The 20,000-nt window shown below is 43.2% G+C and overlaps 1 long non-coding RNA gene across 1 annotated transcript in view; it reads left to right on the forward strand.

Annotated features, from left to right (window-relative positions):
• LOC126998014 (uncharacterized) overlaps window positions 1-20,000 on the forward strand; it is a 49,373-nt gene that overhangs the window by 18,451 nt on the left and 10,922 nt on the right. Inside the window, exon 2 of the long non-coding RNA XR_007752599.1 lies at window positions 9,330-9,471. This is a non-coding gene — a long non-coding RNA (uncharacterized LOC126998014). The remainder of the gene's footprint in view (window positions 1-9,329; window positions 9,472-20,000) is intronic.

Raw genomic sequence — 20,000 nt, forward strand, 5'->3', positions numbered from 1 at the left:
TTTATAGGAGCAGTGATTAGCGGGCTTTTTTAATTATTTACATTTGCCATTGAGCTGCTTCCTTTGCTGTAAAAAAATAAAATGGAAGAGAATGTATACTGGCAATAATTAAAATAACTGCTTCATATAGATAACGAATGCATAAGAAGTTTCCGAATGACGATATAGTAAGCGTGGTACACCTTTGAATTAGAATGATACCTTTGATTAGTTTTACGGACCAGGTTACGACACGGACCGTCATGGGTAAAGTTACGTTACTCCTCCCACTTCGCCGGTAATTTAGGTTCATGTTAGACATTTTCCATTGATTTCCTTTAATTGGGACTTTAAGTGAACGCTGTACGAATTTCAGTTATTGAGTATCCGCTACTATCAGCTTTATGTACTTTTTTACGAGTTCTAATGATAATCTACTAAAGCCTCCTAGCTAATCTCAAACTAAACTCTTGTGAACTCTTTTATGAAATGTGACAAAAATTAAGGAAAGTTCACTAACCACCTAAAGAGAAGAACAACACTTGCATATGTACTATAAACCGTAACCTGCAAAAAATCAAAAGAGCAAAGCTATTTCCGAGCCTCAGCAGAACGCGGCCTCGGTGACGTGAGGGGAAAGGCGGCGGCTGGTGGGATCATGATTCTGCCATGACCCGCAAAGCACACCTCACCTCATTACATTGGGGGCAGGGTAGTAGTGGTCTCGTCCGCGCCCTCGCCGAGAGCCAGACTGGGCGGTCAGGAATAGCAGACGTCTCTTGTTACCGAGCCCTTTTTTGTGCGTGTGTGTGTGTGTGTGTGTGTGTGTGTGTGTGTGTGTGTGTGTGTGTGTGTGTGTGTGTGTGTGTTGTGATAGCGGAAGCAAAGTAAGGCCTAGAGTATGGTGGTGTTTGTGTGAGAGCGGATAAGAAAGGTCAACAAGGGAACGTGTCGCCCGCCTCAGGCCCCTCAAAGATGCATGGTCAGGCAGTGTCTACACCCGCCTCGCTATTTTTTAAGAGGTAATGGCGACGAAGCTCATTCCATTTCCCGAGCTCATAAAGGCACATGAGTGATGCTGAATCCAACGTACGCACCCCTCCCGCGCCCCTCCTGCACCTGACTTGGCTGTGTTAGGCGAGGCGAGGTAGAGAGAGAGAGAGCCCTCGCCACGCAGGTCAAAGAGGTCACTTGAGGGGGAAGGGGATATGCTGCAAAATCCTCTGACGCAGCAATTACTCATGGTTGTGGAGAAAGCATTGACCTCATACACTGTGATGGTGCTGAAAGTGAAAGATCAATTGGCTTTTCTACGTTATCTCCTCTATAAAGCGATGTAAGAGCGCTTCCTATATCATTTTCCCCATAAATATATGTACAAACACTTTCTACTCTTACAATCGTGCATAATAAACACGGAGTACATTTCATGAACACTTAAGTAACTCTGCAACTGCACTTCTACTTACTACATTTTTTTAAGTGTTTTGTGGTTCCTGACCCTCTCCCAAACCAATACACGTAAGGGAGCTGAGCCTTGATAGGAAAAAAATTGCTCTGATCGCCTCGCGCAGCGCCATAAGAGACACGAACTATTAAGATCATTTGGACTTTTCCCTCGGCAGTAATCCGCCTCCGCGTGAGGAGCGACTGAGGAACGATCCGACGCTTTATCGTGAAGAGTTTGCGCGTCATAATGATGGTCATTTATGCAGATGGGCGTTTCGGGGTCCTGCCATCCACAGCATCCATAACGAACCAAGTTCTTTTAATACTGCCGGGGAAAAAGGATCACATCCCCGAGATAATACATCCATCTGGGACACAACGCTACATAATTCTGGCGGTGGGCGGAGGGCGGCATCGCGTGGCCGGTCCTCCAGAGGTGATTGTCCCGCACATGAGCCCGTCCAGTCGCCCTTGAGGTCCTTGACGGTTGGCCCTGTATTACCGCGAGCGCCTCAATTTATCTGGATCACATTAGCATTAAGCCTTGCAAACGAGTCTACACGCGGACTATAAAACTGATCATATTTCAGCAGTCTAATGAGCGGTGCAATCGCTGTATATAGGCTTCGCGAGGGTCACATGCAAATGTTGCCTTTCTTTGAAAGAGTGACGTTGCATTTTTCCTTTGCATTCATGTGCGGTTCAATGGAGTGTGCTCAAAAGTGTCCAGCTGCAGTTGCAATGGAAGGGATTGAAAAGAGAAGAATGGAGGGAGGGAAGCTGGGAGTGAGTGAGTGAGTGAAGGAGGGAGGGAGGGAGGGAAGGAGGGTGCACATGGGAAGGGGAGGAAGGTGGAAGACACGGAGCCATCCATGAACAGGCAATCTTTTACACCACTGACTCTCTTCTCTCTGAGCCACTAAAGTAGGCTGAATCTGGCAGTGGTTAGCAACATCGTCTCATAAGGTTTAGGTAACTTCTAAAGTTCAGCTGCTCACTCCTTCAAGTTCAAGGAATAATGCCTCTTGGAGCGCTGCATGTCAAGGGTTAAAACTCTTCTCAAGGAGCCTTATTTAGACAGAGATGTGTTAGTTTCCTTCCATTCCTCACAGGCTACTTCCACTTTTTAGCTGTCTGCTGCATTACAGCGGTAGCTCAACATAAAAATCACCATATTTAATATTTAAACACATGTAACATCGTCTGTTTTTAATTCTGAAGTATTACACATAATCAAATATATATATATATATATATATATCTATATATATATATATATATATATATATATATATATATATATATATATATATATATATATATATATATATATATATATATATATATAATTTAATGTGGGTTTGCTGAGAAAATAAGTTTTGAGAATTCCGTGCCTGGTCTGCGGGAGGGCATTAAACAGGCCCATTAAAACACGGGCACGGCCAACATTCTACGTCTTTCTGCGCTGCTTTGCTTTCCTCTTTCTTCCTCCACTTTCTCTCTCCCTTCTCTTAGTCTTCGAGCTAATTTTCTGCCTCTCCTTTCTCCAGCTCCTTCCCATCTCCTCCTCGTACCATCATCCCTCACGGCACGGCGAGTCCCTCAGCAACTCCAGAGCGGCGTCACTCGGGGTAGCTGCCGCCATAAAAGTGGAGAGTGGACGCGGCGGGCGGTATCTGCGTCCGGCCCCAGGCGATGCGGTCCCAGGGCTGCTCCCCGGCCACGGGTGAAAAATGTTGGGCGGAGGGATGCAGCCTTGGCGTGTGCCGCTACTTACGACGGTGTCTGTGTGATTGTGATATGGAGCGATGCGGGGCAAAATTATGGGAAGGGAAAGGGGTGATGGAGGAGGAGGAGGAGGAGGGGGAGGAGGAGGAGGAGGAGGAGGAGGAGGAGGAGAATTAGGAGGAACAGGAGGAGGAGACAAGGGGAAAACGAGGAGACAACGAGAAAACGAGAAAGAAGAAGAGGAAGGAAACATTCTACATAGCTCTTACATAATGCCTGTTACCCCCACCCCCATAGTCGTCCTCGAGAGAACAGCACCATTATATAAACCTTCGGGAGGGAAGACAGGAAAAAATAATAAACTGAATCACAGGACCGAGAAGTGAGCGAAGAGATAAATGTGAGCTGCTGTGTATAATGGAGAGGGAAGGGAAACGGAGTGCTTACATATGAGTGAAGTTCTTTGATGATCGAAAGTGCTAAGTAAGAAATGTGCGGCTGCAATTTATGTATTAATACGTATTGTTCCATCTGCTGTTCCTGATTCCAAACAAACTACGGTGAACGGCATGAATCAACGAGAAACAATCAGTGCTTAACCCCTTGACTGCGGATTTCCTACAGTCAGACCTCACCAAGCTACTGGAATGAAGCAAAAAGTGGCTGTTATAATTCAATGTAGAAAAATATAAAGTCCTGCATCTTGGGAGGGGATATCCAGCACACCAATACCACATGGGAAACACCCCACTATCCACCACAGTAGCAGAGAAAGACCTATGCCTATAATGTTACCAGGCCACCAGGGAAGGCCAAATCCGTGCCAATCGCTGCGGACGGGTTAATATGGAATCAGATCAAATAATGTATCGTTTATGACCACACACACACACACACACACACACACACACACACACACACACACACACACTGAACATAACAATGCATACGTAACAAGACATCCCTTCCCTTTTTCTGGATATCGTTGTCATCTCACAGGCTAGTCCACCACAGGGAGAAAGGCGATACGCGTCTTTCACCAATAACATCACTCTTGTACGGTAATATTATTGACTCTTATCGTAAGCAATCTGTTCATCAGCTCGCGTTACCTTCCCTCTTCGGTGGTCGTTCCGTGTGACGCCTTGAATCACCGTCACTCCTAAAGACGAATGCCTGTTCTTTTATTGAGGGTATATGTGTTTGTCAGTTGGTGTAGACCTTCTTCCTTAGTAAAAACATCAAGAAAATAATATTCCGAAAAATCAAGATAATACACAAAGCGAACTATTGTCAAACTGAAGATTGATAAAAAATAACATCAGTTTATTATTTTTCCCTGATTTGACTGCTAATTGGAATCGTGCGTAAGAACTGGCGAGAAATATCCTAAGTTTTTTTCTTCTTCTCAACCTCCCTCCTTCCTGCACCGTCCTGCTGCTTCTCATTCCCGCGAGTTTTCATCAGACAGCGATAAAATTAAAGAAATCAATCCCGTTCTTTCAAGTGAATCAGAACAATTGGAGTCTACACTCACAGGAAAATGTCTTAAAATGGTCTATTATGGAGCCAGCAGAGACGACTTAGAGAGTGAGTGACGTAGCAAAGATTCGTTCCAGCAGCGACTTGAGATGAAGAAGGCGGATGGGTGGAAAAGCGAGCGACTCGTGTCTTTTTATGGAGTCATCGTCATCATCTGCAATGGGACGTGACGAGCGTGGACGGCAGAAAAGTGTGAATACGAATCTTTAGCTCAGAGAAGACACGTGGATCATAATTCTGGACGTGACTTATTCAAAATTGCGTCTTCCCTCCTTAGATTTACGGACGGCTTCGCAGCAAAACAATATTTATATACCATAAAAGAGTGATACACAGTGATCTTGTTAAGACTTTTTAGCACCCATAAAGTACGTAGATTATAACCTTAAGCCTGAGTTAAACAAGATGAGCCTTGTCTCCTAAAATATTCCGTCTCTAAATGAGGTATATTTGGTGTCTTTAAGAGTTACACACGTCGTGAAGCTTTTAGACTCTACCTCACGCGTGGATCGCAATTATGAAGCTGACTGACAGAAAATGTGTCTTTTGCTTCCTGAATCTGACATCTGCATCGAAGTGAGACTTATTTGATGTCTTAAGAGTGACAGGTCGCAACGCATTCTTCCTCCTCCAGTCCTCGTTGGGTGGCTGTCCTCCCTGCATACTACCGACCTCGTCTGCTGCCTCCTCCATAATCGAAAAATGGAAAGAAAAAAAAACTTTAGCTAAACCAATCTAGGGTGTAATGAGGCAGCCGCCTGACGAGTATGAAATATTGGGCAACTTTGTGGAGCAGCTGCTTCAGGAGGAAAATATCGCAACAAAAGATTTACTGTATCAATTAGGACACATTTTACACCAAACTCCGGGCGTGCGATCAAAGGCCAGCCCTTCAAAGTTTCTGTCTACTCCATCAAGTTACACAAAATTTTTGGAGTAATGTTCGTTAATAAATTTTCATAGGGACAATATCATGTTTAATTACTTCTTCCAGTGCAAGGTTTTTTTCTTCCTCGCTAGAAGGATGCTGACATGGTTCTTTGGCAGACTTCAACAGTTGAACTTTAATCAAGAAGTCGGCAGCTCCAACGCCTGAGGGAAAAAAAGAGAAAAGGTGCAGAAGAGGGCGGTGGACGGCGCAGCAGATGTGGCGCGGCGGCTTTGAAACTCTTTTTGGTCAAGGCGTGAGGCGCTCCTACGAATTATTGCTTAAAGTTCTAAATGCGTGTTGTTTACCGTGTCAGCGTTACTTGCTGCCGCCAGAGGGTGTTGCGGCCCCACCAGGGAGGCGCCGACCCGGAGATGAGGTGGAGAAGGGAGGAGGAGGGGGGGAGAGGGGGGGTAACCCAGCCGGTCGGCCTGAGACACAAGGTACTCAGCGCCGGCCTCTCCCTACCTGAGCCCTCAACTTTAACATTTAGAGAAGAGTGTCGCGAGTAAGACTGGGAAAGACAGTCTCCCCCAAAAAGCTAATGTTGCTATGAGAATAAATATTCAAATAAGCATAATTAATAAGGCTCAGCCGGTCCTGCTACGCCACTGCACTAAGACCCATTTTCTCTCACTTTCCAGCAAGGCCCTGACTCTTAAGGGAGCGTCCTCAAAGGCTGACCCGGGGAAATAAAACGGAGCCTCGTCTGCCCGCGCGGCCCCTGGGAGAAAGGCGCGTGTCCCTGTCCCTCATAGCCTTATTTTTGGGGGCGAGATTCATAGAAAATCCCCCGAATAAAGCGTCGCCGTCACTTCTGGGCAAATGAAAACTACATGAAGAACCGGCGACCAGCGGCTGGGGTGCCACTTCGTGTTTTCTTCAGTTGGCCTCCAGATGAATAATACGCCTACTGCCTTCCCTGCTGACCCATCTCCCTCCCTCACGCCGGCACTAAAACAACACGAACCTTTACTGGCCTCGAAAACAACACGGGAATCTTTTGTATTGAGAATAACTTGTGTTTGTGTTTGTCCCGCGGACTCTCTTAAGACGACGAGCCGGAATATAGATTCCTCGATGCAACCAAAGCCAATACGAGGGGCGGCTGGTGCGGCATCCCGTTCTTTGTAGTCAGTCACTCACGGTCCCCCCGCTGCCCAAACGAGCCGCTCTTTCCTGAATGAAAACTGTCCACATACACCCCGGGCTTAAAAACTACTCATATTTTACAGTTTAGGAATGTTAAGCGAGTGCTACTTCTTTTAAGATTTGAGCTTTGGGAGACAGAGAGAGCAGGGACGTCTGGGAGGTTTGTTGACTGGGCCGGGGTAAGCCAGGCTCCGGTAACTCGCTCCCCGCTCAATAGATGGCGCGGGAGGTGGGTCGGGTGGGAGCCGGACGTGAGAGCTCCGGGAGTCTCACGCAACTTACTACTACGTGTGCTTGCACCAGTCATGAATGGGACATTTTTGCCGTCACTGTGTCACGCTACCTCAGCACACAGGCGATCGGTACCTCTCATGATATTGTCTTAAGAGGAAAAATCAGTAACGTTTGAGTCAGCTGTGTGAATTTAGAGTTTGTGTGAAGCGTTAGGGGCCGTCGTATGGCTGCAGAATTTGTACTACCCAGCAACCATGTGATCAATCCCTCTCTTCCTCCCTCTTTAATACTACCACGCTCTCTACGCTTGTGCTACCTCTTCCCTCCATCCCCTTGGTCCCCCTTACCCCTCCTGGCTCTCTTTTCCTCTCCCCTTTTCCCTATATCACACACACACACACACACAGGGTTGGGTAGCAGGTGGGTGTTCTCGTCTACCTGTACATAGGGGACAATTTTTTCCTCTCTCTACACTAGCATTGCGTCGGCTAGGGAGCTTTGGTGGTCACTGAGATGCGGACTCCCAGCACCACCACCACCACAACCACCACCAACATCACCACCACCACCACCACAACCACCACCAACATCACCACCACCACCACCACAACCACCACCAACATCACCACCACCACCACCACAACCACCACCAACATCACCACCACCACCACCACAACCACCACCAACATCACCACCACCACCACCATACACACGCCTCACCCTCACCCAACACTGACTTGCCTTAAACCTATCAACGTAACTTAGTCCATGTACGTGGAATTTATACTGATGCTTCCCTCTCTTCTTTTTATGTGGAGTTGCCTATGATCAGTCTTGAGATGATTATGTTGCTTTTCTCTCTCGTTCAGTCACCCTTTCATTTTTTCTACTTGTATTTTCTTGTGCCCGCCTGCATTGTTATGAATCTGTGTAAGAGGGAAAGCAGTCGATATGATGAGAAAAAAATTAGTAACTAGGCAAAACATTCACGAAGATAGGCCTATTCATTATAGACCCAAGAACTTGAACCTCCACCTCTGTCTGTCTGTTAACCCCCCTCCCCCACCCCCCTCTCTCTCTCTCTCTCTCTCTCTCTCTCTCTCTCTCTCTCTCTCTCTCTCTCTCTAACACCACTAAGCATATAAAGGTGCGGCCGGACCCTTGGAAGCGAGCTGGAGGAGGAGGAGGAGGAGGTGTGGAGTGACGCCGTGTGTTGGGGACGCTCAAGGGGACGGAGACGGGCTCGTGGGGAGAGAGAGAGAGAGAGAGAGAGAGAGAGAGAGAGAGAGAGAGAGAGAGAGAGAAGGGGGGAGGGGGGCGCGTCTGGCAGGTGGCATACAGTCACTCCACTCTGGTCAGCTCGTGGCAGTGTTTGTGTGGCGCTGACTGTGGTTCACTATATGGTGCTTTTTTCCCTCCGCCTCCACGTGCGCGGCTATTGAGTCAGGGCTCGTGGGGGCTGCTTGGCAGGGTGTTTCCGCAATGTTGTGGAGAGGATGGGCAGAGGAAAGGGTTGCATAAGGGGTTTGCCCGTAACTTGCGTGAGAATAGGTTTGCTTGTTACAACTGATGATCGAGGAGACACTAAGATTAAAATCACTACTGTTACTGTTAATGTTATAAAACTACCACTGCAGCTGCTACTACTACTACTACTACTATTACTACTACTACTACTGCTACTACAACTACTACTATTACTACTACTACTGCTACTATTACTGATACTGCTAATACAGCTGCTGACGCCTTAATTAATCAAACTTTCAAAACTGCATATTGGAGCAAAAAGAGAAGAATACCTAACATTTTCAGACACACGAAATATAATACAAGTGTAAACTGCTGTTTCTTGACATGTTACGTAACGCTGATTTAAAGAGCAAAGTATTTAACCTAGCAATATGATTTTCATTTCAAACATCAGCGACCACAAACGGATGAAATTCAGTTTTTTAAATTTAATTCAGTCATTCACAAGGGAAAATATTATTATCTACTCTATCAAGAATCATTCACTGATTTTTTTTATGAAAACATTTCATGTAAAATATATAATATTTTCAAACAGTTTTAGTTGCAAGGCATTTACTTTGGTTGTTTGAATTTTTGTTTAATTTCCATTACGTGCAATGGACGCTTAGCTTTCTTCTGTTACAACTTCTACTACTACTAATAATAATAAAAATGATAATGATAATAACAATAATAATAATGATAATGATAATAATAATAATAATAATAATAATAATAATAATAATAATAATAATAATAATAATAATAATAATAATAATAATAATTTTTCTTTATCTTTCAGTAATGAATTACAAGATTTAATTACGAAGAGCTTCGGCAGCCTATTTACCTAGCACCTTGAAATCACGCACAGCAGTTTACGTCTTCCTACAACGCCGGACGCCTTAAGTTATCACACGGGAACTCAACTCCTAATTATGGAAGTAAGTTCATTTAAAATAATGTATCTTTGTCGGTAAACAATAACTACATAAATATTTTTAACATTGAATCAAACACCCAAACGGTAGCATGCCATCATCTCTCAGCAAAAGATATGTACGGACATGAAAACAAGCGCTTTGCTCACAATAAACATTTGCCCTGAAGCGTGAAACAGCAGGATTAAGATTGAAACATGCAAGATCAACATTCTACAACATTTAAATAATTTCAAAACATCTGGCCCAAGCAGCGGCAGAGGCGCGCGAATGCCGCCGCGGGAATCAGAAATTTCTGATTTTCTGTGAGGCAAAGGAATAAAATCTAATGACACAATTAAGGCCAAACACAGCTTTCCGCCGCCTGTGAGCCTGGCGGGCCGCGGCAGACTGGGGAAGGAGCTCGGGCGCTGCCGCCGTGCACGGGACGGCGTGTCTTCGTGCAATTACCCCGACGATTATTTACAACAGTAATTAGTCTGCAATAAATCACCAGTTCGAGAAATATGTCATGATGAAGCACGACAAGATGAACAAAAGAAAGCTCCCGTTATTAATTTACACGCGGTTTTATTGCTTTAATTGAAACAGGAATGTATGCATTTAAATGAAATCACAGAAGTCCGGGACACGAGATTGGAAAAAAAATTGAACCTTCCTCTCTCACAAAATAAATATAAAACAAAATAAAATCAGAATCGCCCATGAGAGCTTTGCAGTGTTGGGTTGCAGCGTCATCAAAAAAATTACGTGACCAACAAATTTAATTACTAATGCAAATAACTGGCCCGCGACCATTCATGTTACGGAGACTCGTCGGACGATTTTTACTCGGGATCCCTAAAGCGACACTTCCACCCTGCTGACAAGGCAAACAAATACCTCAGAGTTCCGCGAGGAATATATATATATATATATATATATATATATATATATATATATATATATATATATATATATATATATATATATATATATATATATTTTCTAGCGCGCGCTGGGATTAAAAAATCTTTAAAAGATATTTGAAATAAAACAGTGCATTGAACTTGAAAACATTAAACAAATCTACTGTCTGGTTTAATTTTACAAAACATTCAAAACATTGCTTTAACCTCTTGCATAACTTTAGCACTGTAGTATTTCGAGTTACCAGCGTAAGAAAGTGATACACAAAAATAGGGAATCAAGTATCAATCTGGCCACCATAACACGCATGATTAAACAAATGAGTACAAGATTTAACATTACAAGCGTTCCCATGCCGGACTTTTCGGGATAATACCATCGTTGCACACAATGCAACAGACTTTGTCTGTGATGGGCAACTTAGCGGAGGTAGAACCCTTGAAAAAAAAAAAAAAAAAAAAAAAAGGACAGTTGGAAATGTGCAAACATGGGTTGGAAAATACTGCCTGGGGGCTGGGGCGTATAAGTGCTGTGAAATGTGCTTCCTTTTTTATGTGTTGGTACAGCAAACAGGGACAATGTAGTGACGGCCTGTCTGAGGCGCGGGGAGCTATGTGCTGTGGGGTGAGGCTGGGAATGATGATGTACAGACAAATACTGAACCACTTTCTAGGTGTCTCCCCAGTATGTAAATCACAAAAGCCTGCGTTAAAATACAGTGAAACGATAAAACGTGTGCTGATCAATATGTGGATGCTGTTGCTGGCGAGTGAGAGAGATGTGCTCGAACCAGAAAAAAAAGAACCGGACAGGAAAACAGGAAGATGTAAAACACTTGCTGCAGCAGAAGCCATAGGAACGAAGAAAGTGTCAAGATTAAAAAAAAATTATACAAAAGTAAAAAAAAAAAAAAATATGTAGTTAAGACTCATATTTCATCAGGACGAGGGAAAATTACTACTACAAGTACTCACAGCAAAAATACTAAAAAAAAAAGAAAGATGAGTAAATAAACTTAAAATCGGTGTCCTTGTGTCTGTTTATCTTTACGCGACCTCTTGAAATGTACGAAGAAAATCTATTGTGTTTCTGGATATTCTCTTCAAACTCCACGACAATGCTTATCTTTATGTTAATACCTGGAAATCCAAAAACTATTTATTGTGTGTGATGGATGAGCGAGAAAGAGAACGTAAGTGTATAAGAAGAGGAAAGGCAAAGTATGAATGTAGATTACCTTGCACAACTGTGAAAGAGCGAGGAATGTATAAAATGAAAGAGAAACTGTAAGAAAAAAAAATACAAGAGATGAAGAAAAAAAATCCACGGTGTACGCCGCAACCAAATGTGAGAAGCATATAGCGGCGAAGACGAAGAATAAAAGAGAGGATAAAATGATACATAAACTACCAACACTACTGTCTGGTGAAAGGGCGAGAACTATGTGCGAGGAAATGAGGACATGGAAAATCTAAGAAGCAAATAAAGACCGGTGAACAAGTAGAAGCCCCGTTTGGTCGCAGCTGTGACAGGAGAACGAGAACATAAATGACCAGAGAAAATAAGAAAAAAGGGATGAAGGGAAGTCACTGAGTAAGGAGTTGAGTGCCCCGTTGCCTTTGTATTGAGAGCGCCGAGATAGAGGAAGAACATCAAGAATTAGAGATCAGTAGGATAAACAGCAAACAATGAGAGGGCCGCCCGTCGCTGCAGTATTGAAGGGACGAGAGAATATAAAGAACTAGACAGGAAGGAAGGACATTAAAGAAAGTGAAGTATCCTGTCATCCATGTATTAAGAGTGATAGTATAAAAAAAACTAGATAAAATTGGATAGAGTATACGACAAGGAAAGTTACCCGCTATACCGCTGAATTGGAAATGATGATATATATATTAAAAAAATATATGAAAAGTACCGTCCAAGCTGTAATGAGAAAAAAAAGTAACAATAAAAAGGAATAGCAAAGGACGGAGGGAGAATCAACAAGAAAACGTACCTCTCTCTGTCCCTGATGTACTGAAAACATTAAAATTAAACAAATAAAGCAAATAAAGTACCAGGGAAAGAACAGCAGGCCAGTAAGTAGGCAAAAAAAGCCGCTCCAATGCAACAGAATAAAAAAAAATAAAGTACCTGAGAAAGAACAGCAGGCTAATAAGTATGGAAGGAGCCGCTCTGATGCTACAAGATAAAAAAAAAAAAAATACTAGAGAAAGGAGAACAGAACAATAAACAAGTAAGGATCCACTATGATGCTACTGAAGTGAGATAGAGAGCCGGACAAAGCATCAGAGGGAGGAAGGGAGGCCAGAAAGCAAGGAGAGACCCGTCATGTTAGGATAAAAAATAAAGTACTATAAAAAAAGGACAGCAGGCCAGTAAGGATGGAGCCGCTACGAAGTTACTGAGGTGAGAGAAAGAGGAAGAGCGCCCAAACAAAGCATCAGAGAGAGGGAGGGAGGCCAGAAAGCAAGGAGAGGCCCGTCATGTTAGGATACAAAAAGAAAGTACTATAGAGAAAGGACATTAGGCCAGCAAGTAAGGATGGAGCGCTACGAAGTTACTGAAGTGAGAGAAAGAGAGCCCAAACAAAGCATCAGAGAGAGGGAGAGAGGCCCGTCATTTAGGATAAAAAATATAAAGTGCTCGAGCAAGGACAGCAAGCCAGTAAGTAAGGAAGGAGCCGCTGGGACACTACTAGAGAGAGAGAGAACCCGGACATCAGAGGGAGAGAGGCCAGGAAGCAAAGAGAGGCCCGTCATGTTAGGATACAAAAAAAATAAAGCACTATATAAAAAAGGACAGCAGGCCAGTAAATAAGGAAGGAGCCGCTGGGACACTACTAGAGAGAGAACCCGGACATCAGAGGGAGAAGGGTCCGTCCCGTCACCGCTGCATGGCCAGGGCGGCGGAGGGAGCAGCGTCATGTTAGCCCCTCAGCCCTCCTGGCCACACACTGACGCCACTCCAGTCTCCAGCCACCGTCCTCATGCTCCAGCCAACACGCACATACATACATACACACACACACACTCTCTCTCTCTCTCTCTCTCTCTCTCTCTCTCTCTCTCTCTCTCTCTCTCTCTCTCTCTCTCTCTCTCTCTCTCTCTCTCGTATGAATTTTTCTACCTCTTTTCCTTTCTACCTGTCTCCTTATCTACCTATTTACCTATATGCCTGCCTACCTACCAACCTACCTACCTACTTCCTTCCTGACTCCTATCCTTTACCAATACCTGACTCCTTTCCCATCATTCACCCTTTCTTTACTTTCCCTCTCTCCCTCCCTCCCTCAATACCTCTCTAACTAACCCTCTTTCTACCTGCTTGCCTGCCCAACTCCCATCCCTTACCTTACTATACCTGGCTTTCTCTCTCTTCATCCTTCCCCCTTCCTTTCTTCCCTCCCTAATCCCTTCCCTCCCTCCCTCCCTATACCTGGCTGCCTGACTTATTCCCTCCGCCCCTCCTTCCCTCCCCCCTTTATTCTTTCATACCTACTTTTTTTTTCTTGCTCTCTCTGCCGCCAACAATCACGGCGGTAATCCTCGTCAACCGTAAGACTGTAATGTTTTATCTCGCGCTCTTGATTCCTTTGTCCACTTTAACCAAAGCGTTGATGAAATGTGATTATGATTAGGCTTATAAAAATTGGGATGATAATGAGGATGATAATGATGATTATTATAAGTATACATGATGATTATGTTGAAGAAGAGGAGGCGGCAGAGGAGGAGAAGGAAGAGGAGTAGAGAAAGAAGAGTAAATGAAGAAGCAGAATATTAAGAACCACAACAACTAAAATGACATCCTTTCCTTGTAAATATGTATAATTGAGAATAAAAAACAGAGGAAGTATCATTGAAAAAAGAAAAAAACGGTCAATCAGGTTTGGTGCCAAATAAATATCGATATACGAAATTTACGTGGAATATTAATAAGAAAAAGAGAAAAAGTGAAAGTCGACGAGAGAGAGAGAGAGAGAGTTAGGTAAGGCCACTCTAGAACACTCGTCACCCACACACCTGCAGTCGATACATCCACGCACGGCCTTGAACCTTAACTAATGACAAGTGTTGCAGAGATGTTTGTCATCCGGCTCATGTTTTTGGTGCTGTTTATTTGTTGCTTTTGTTGTTCACTTGATCCTTACCAGGGTTGGTTTGATTTATATCAAATGATTTAAATCAAGTGATTTAAATCGATTTAAATCAGAGTAAAAAAAAATCATGATTTAAATCAAAATTAAATATACCGTATTTAAAATGATTTAAGTGTTATATCAAGAGTAAAATATCTCATGATTATAATCAAAATTAAATATACCGTATTTAAAATGATTTAATATATATATATATATATATATATATATATATATATATATATATATATATATATATATATATATATATATATATATATATATATATATATATATATATATATATATATAAGGAAGAATTAAGGAAGAACATGTGAACCAGTTGTACAGGAAAAGTATCAAGTCTACTTGTCCTGTACTGGTCCTGTACCGGTTCTGTGGCAAATCAGGCACCAGTGAATCATTGCCATCACTTACAAGAAAACTATTCAGAAGCATAAAAAAATAAAGTAAGGTCTTTTTGATGATAATAACAATAAATGTAATTATGAAATTCAATGAGCTTGATTCTTTTTTAATACAAAGTAACATGATTAAGTCTGATTTCTTATTAATATGATTCAAATTTGACAACATATATATACACAAGTTGGCAACTTATGATTTTTATGTGAAAAACTCATCTTGGGTAATGTATATTAAACTATGGTTTCATTTAACATTGGCCAAGTTTAATACAAGTAAATAGTTTCATAAGACTGAAACAAATAATCAGTGGAAATAAACAAGGATTAATGCAAAAATAATCATTTAAATAAAAAATCGATTTAAATAAAAAAATCCGATATAAATCAAGTAAATCGGTTTTTTTTTAAATCTTGATTTTTTCCAACCCTGATCCTTACCCACATTATCGGTACTCCTCTCCTTCATCTTCTTTTTGATCCAACCACCTCCCATTCCTCTCTTTCTCTCTGTTCCTCATTGCTCTTCCCCTCCCTCAGGTCATGTGTGTCATCCTGTTCATGTTTTTTTATTTTTCTTTATTGTTGCTCACCTCATTCTTAACTACATAAACCAATTTCTCCTTTTCTCTGTCCTCTTTATTCATCCCTCCACCTACCGGTCCTTCCTTTCCCCCAGTTCCTCTCCGTTTTCCTCCCGGCTCCTCCCTCCCCTCCTTCCGCTCCCCGTTCGCCCCCCCACCCCCCCGCGCTGTCACCCCTGCACGGGCAATTTTCGCGTCTGCATGATAAATGTTTTTTCCGTGTTCTTTTTCCCCGCATCGGGCTGGCGTAATGTATTCATGGTATGCGGGGCGACACCGTTAAATCAGTGTCGTGTGCGGGGCGTGTTCAACAAGTGGACCGCGACTGTTTGTGAAAATTTACTCCCATTTTGCAGTGCCGAAAAAAAAGGGAAAAAACGAAAAAAAAAAAAAACATCTACATGCACAGTCTATATGAATGCTTCGTACACGCTCGCACACATGCATATATGTATTCGCATTATCACATACAAATGTATATAAACTATCACATGCATACGTAAGAAGCGCCTGTACAGGGACAATACACGCACATGCACGGGTTGGCTTTCGCTTCCCAAATATTTGTAGAATAAAAATGGGAGGGAAAAAAAATGTTGCAACGTTTCAAGCGGACAACTTTTTTCGCGGCAATATGACGTGATTATTTTGTACAAACTTGTTATTTAAGCTCCTTTTTTTGCGGGAGTGTTTGACGCCAACAATTAAGTGGCGGCCGGACGGAGAGGAGCTCGAATGGTGGCTGTTACGGCGCGGGAGGAGGAAGGCCACCGACGCGTGAACCATGTCTGTCTTGTCTGCTTGTATCTTTCTGTCAATGCCTGTCTGTATGTATGATTGACCTTAATGTCTGTCACTCTGTTTTTGTTTGTCTGCTAGTGTGTTTGCTTTTGTTTGTCTCACTGTCTGTCAACTTGTATGTGTTTGTCTGTCTGTCTGTCCATATCTTTCTACCTGTCTGACCGTCTGCTGCTATTCCGTCTCTCTCTCTCTCTCTCTCTCTCTCTCTCTCTCTCTCTCTCTCTCTCTCTCTCTCTCTCTCTCTCTCTCTCTCTCTCTCTCTCTCTCTCTCTCTCTCTCTCTCTCTCTCTCTCTCTCTCTCTCTCTCTCTCTCTCTCTCTCTCTCTCTCTCTCTAACCCCCTAGCCACCCACCCATCCATCCATACACACACACACACACACACACACACACACACACACACACAATGGCTTTGTGTAACACGTGAATAATTGCCGTTGAAACAATTGTCCGTTTTAACTAATTCACTTGTTTTGTTTTATCAAAGATGAAATGCATGTATATGAGTTAATGTTTGATTTGTGCGTCGTGATAACAGTAATCGTTACTGCAGGGACTGTTAAAAGGCATCTAACAAACCACTCAGTCCTAACAAGCATTATATAATTCGCCTTATTACGCAGCATCAATACAACTGGCACTATTCTTCCCCCATTTACAACATGTGTACCTGTAGTTATATTAAAGTGAGAATGGTGCAAAATAAGTGCCTAGCTAAAATGAACAACCGCAAGTCTTTGGCGTAGTACGGAGGTAAAAGGAAGCATTACCAACCTTTCTGGCTCCGAGTTAAGCTATACGGCAGCTGAGAGTGACAATTTCTATATTTATGTTTTACTTTGTGTCAGATACTATGACATACTGATGAAGTGGAAAGAAACGATACTTACTGAGACAGAAAATATATAGCTATATAGTAAGGCTTATAACATTTCGTCTATCTGTCTTGTTCTTAAGTTAGATATTTCACGTCCCAACAGACAGGTGGTGTTTGCTACGTGTACCTCCCGTGTATTTTTCCCTTAATCCAGCCACACGGAATTACCTCCAAAACAAAATTAAAACGAACCCAAACAACGTTAGTGAGTTCAGATTTTACTAAAAGAGTTAGGTGACTACGCAGCACACAAACTAATCATGTAACCTTTGCATCGAGCGTAGCACCGTCACCATTTTCCTTATTTTTTGTGCTGATGTTTTTTTCCCGAAAATGACGCGGCCGTGAAATGAAATATGCGAACGAAAATATGGCGGAGCGGAGGAGCCTTCCATTATCAGCCGTTCTACCTTTCTCTTTCATCTCGGCAGCGTTCTTTCCGGGGCGTCTCGGTGCGCCATTGGACCCCTGCCACAGCCACGTCCCTAATCACCTTCATTTTTGGGGGCCGGGGGCAAAAATCGCGTCGTGGGAGTTTTGTAGCAGCTCGGTAATTAATACGTGTTTACGGAGTGGCGGTCGAGTGGGAGGGGAGACTCTTCTGTGCCAGGCGAAGGAGGGAAGCCTACCCTTTTGTGCTGCAGCTTTTTTCTCCCCTCTTCTTTCTTCTCTCTCTCTCTCTCTCTCTCTCTCTCTCTCTCTCTCTCTCTCTCTCTCTCTCTGAAGGGGGGATGCAGCGATTTTTAAGGGTGTTTCCACGATGTCTTCCCTTCGTTTCCTCCTGAATAAGATGGCCCCCTCCTCCGCCCAGGTCGCCCCAGTCCTTGTGTGTCTGTTGGTATCTGGCGGATGAATGCGTGGCTCCTTTGGACGGGGCCATAAAATAGTGGTGAGCCTAGACGGGAAGGCGGAAATATAAGACGAAAGCAGATAGTAGATCAACCCGGTGTGTTTCTATTGATCTATGGAGCTTAAGAAGTGCGTAGAGTTGTTTTTTCTTGATATCTGTGTTAATGAAAGGTTGCGTTTAGTGCTAGATATAATGCTCATGGGAATGTTGCTCGTTTTGCTCTTTTCTCACGTTTATAGAGGTCGATTGGTATATTTCTTTTAGCTTGAAAAAAAATACCATTATTCTAAATCTAAACAAAATAATTACAAGTTACTGCCATACAGAAGAAGGATATAACTAATAAAATCCCACAAGAAAAAAAATCTTCACATGCTTTATACTAATTCTCCCGTCGTGGTTGCCAAATGAAGAAGTAGTAGAAGGATGAAGAGCAGCAGAAGAAGGAGGAGGAGGAAGAGGAGGAGGAGGAGGAGGATGGAGGGTCACAGAGGTGGGTGAGGGCGTGCATGAGGCAAGGGTAGACGGGGTGGAGGGGTGGCAGAGGCAGAGGAGGTGGAGGCGAGCGAGGGCGGGCAAGGGCGTGTGTATGTTTGTTAGGTTTATCATAGGTGGCGGCGGCGGGCAATGTTTATGAGCGGCGGGGGATTAAGAGGTTGGGAGGAAATATATTTTATGCGATTACGGTTTCGACTTGCAGGTTAGTAATGCTCGCGGTGATTACGGCGGCCAAGGCTCCTCTGTTAGGGCGGCGAGGTGGTGCAGGGGGCTCATGCAGGCGGTGTCGCGCGGTAATGAAGGCAAAATATGGGCCTCCAATGCACCTTACCTGTCGCCAAGGAGAATATAAAGCAAGTTTTTTGGGGGGTGGGTGGAGAGACGGAAATGTATGAGAAGTGCATGCGTGCGTGTTTGTTGTTTGTTTATGTGTATGAGTGTTTGTAGGAGGTCTGTGATGTGTGTGTGTTTGTGTTGTTTTGCGTGGAAGAATATTGGGTGTGCCTGTTTTTGTTTACGTGTGTATGTGTTTGTGGGATATGGTTTGAAAGGATGTGTTTGAATGTTTGGAAGACGGAAGGAGGTGTCAATTGAGTATTGGATATTAGTAGTCAATAGCATTAGGACTTTAATACATCACAGAAAGAGAAATGTAGCCTACTTGTGCACGGAAAGCAAGTTAAGATTATACAATACGGCAATAGCTATACACGAAGAAAAAGAAACGAAGAGTAGTTGAAATAAGGATTTTGGATACGCCAACACACACACACACACACACACACACACACACACACACACACACACACACAACCCACCTCCCCCCTACACACACACACACACACACACACACACACACACACACACACACACACACACACACACACACACACACTTTCAAATCACAAGCAAACGCAACGCACAAGCAAACACACACACACACACAGGTCCACCACAAAAAATATTTAACCTCGCGCTCAGAATTTGCCCTTTTTAAGTGTGGCAATAACCGCGCTCGAAAAAATAGCGAGAGAAACAACGACGAGCCTAAAAGCCGAGCATCTACATAAACCCACAATATGTGATAAGTGGGTTAGCTCTATAACGTGAGCCGGAATAACCTAGTTCATAATACCGCCGCCCCGCCACATATGCAGCAGAGGAAAAATTAAATCCTCGTTACGCAAGGGAGATGTAAATTGGTGTTTGGTTTGATCCGCCGGTTTAGAGGTGAGCTTCGTCTTTTGTAGGAGTGCATGTGTGTGTATGTGTGTGTGTGTGTATGTGTGTGTGTGTGTGTGTGTGTGTGTGTGTGTGTGTGTGTGTGTGTGTGTGTGTGTGTGTGTTTAGGCGTTATACACAAACATGTTTATGGTCACGATGAATAATATTTGTAAGAGTATTTATTCAGGAGTCAGTCAGGAGTAACGTTTTTTTTTAACATC

The sequence above is a fragment of the Eriocheir sinensis genome, chromosome 2 (assembly GCF_024679095.1).
Source record: "Eriocheir sinensis breed Jianghai 21 chromosome 2, ASM2467909v1, whole genome shotgun sequence".
Lineage (NCBI taxonomy): Eukaryota > Metazoa > Arthropoda > Malacostraca > Decapoda > Varunidae > Eriocheir > Eriocheir sinensis.